The sequence below is a fragment of the Halyomorpha halys genome, unplaced genomic scaffold (assembly GCF_000696795.3).
Source record: "Halyomorpha halys isolate HHAL.00 unplaced genomic scaffold, Hhal_1.1 Scaffold2356.1, whole genome shotgun sequence".
Lineage (NCBI taxonomy): Eukaryota > Metazoa > Arthropoda > Insecta > Hemiptera > Pentatomidae > Halyomorpha > Halyomorpha halys.
In genome coordinates, this window is record NW_027115351.1 from 35,769 (window position 1) to 37,123 (window position 1,355).

The 1,355-nt window shown below is 25.8% G+C and overlaps 1 long non-coding RNA gene across 1 annotated transcript; it reads left to right on the forward strand.

Annotated features, from left to right (window-relative positions):
- The first annotated feature begins 356 nt into the window (after positions 1–356).
- Positions 357–1,327, forward strand: LOC136797021 (uncharacterized). Its single transcript, XR_010844821.1, has 3 exons — positions 357–423; positions 764–838; positions 1,246–1,327. It is a non-coding gene; the product is annotated as an uncharacterized lncRNA (long non-coding RNA).
- The last annotated feature ends 28 nt before the right edge of the window (positions 1,328–1,355 follow it).

The following is a 1,355-nucleotide window of genomic DNA, read 5'->3' on the forward strand; positions in this document are numbered from 1 at the left end:
GGTAAATTAGTTTTATCAAATATCAATAAAGAAAGAAGAAACGTCGTATATTTGTAATTAGTTAAAACATCCCTTGGACGTGGCTTTCCGAAGTAGTATCCTCTTTACTTGTTATTTGCTTAAAAAATCTTTTAAAAGTACTTGCCCTGTTCATGTATTCTAGATGTATTTCATAAAATCGATTAGCTGAAAGATATAATTTTACATTGATTCATCAATAGTCAAGATTTATGATCTGTAGAACCGTGTGTTGTTCCATTATTTATAAATATGTCCTAAAAATATCAGTAATACATAATTAATTTTATTTTAAATTAACATTGTTCCTCATTGTAATTGTAAATTCCTCATTGTAAAAGGGAGAAAGGATATAACGGAAACAACGATGATGTCATTGATGAGCTGCAAAGAATTATTGAAGGGGTAAATTAGTTTTATCAAATATTAATAAAGAAAGAAGAAACGTCGTTTATTTGTAATAAGTTAAAACTTCCCTTGTATGGGACTTTCTGTACTTGTATCTTCATTAGTTGTTATTTGCATAAATCATGTTTTAAAAGTACTTTACCAGTTGGAATGACCTTTTAATCAACTCCATGTATTCTAGATGTATTTCATAAAATCTAGATATATATCTACATATATATATATATATATCCTAAAGATTTCCGTAATACATAATTAATTTTATTTCAAAATAACTTTTTTCCTCACTGTAATTATACTTTTTTTTTTAGATGTATAATAATGTATTCTATTTCAGAGCCATGGAAGGGAGAAAGGATATTATGAAAACAAAAATGATTTCATTGATGAGCTGCAAAGAAATATTGAAGGGGTAAATTAGTTTTATCAAATATTAATAAAGAAAGTATATACGTCGTTTATTTTTAATTAGTTAAAACTTCCCGTGTACTTGGCTTTCCATTGTAGTATCATCTTAACTTGTTATTTGCTTAAATAATTTTTTAAATGTACTTTTCGAGTTAGAATGACCTTTTAATCAGCTCCATGTATTCTAGATGTATTTCATAAAATCGATCAACTAAAAGATATAATTTTACATTGATTCATCAATAATTAAGATTTATGATCTAGATCTGTAGAACCATGTGTTGTTCCATCATTTATAAATATATCCTAAAGATTTCCGTAATACATAATTATTTTTATTTCAAATTAACTTTATTCCTCATTGTAATTTTACTTTTACGTTTAGATGTATAATAATGTAATCTGTTTCAGATCCATTTAAGGGATAAAGGATATTACGGAAACAAAAATGATGCCATTGATGAGCTACCAAGAATTATTGAAGGGGTAAATTAGTTTTATCAAATATTAATAAAGAAAGT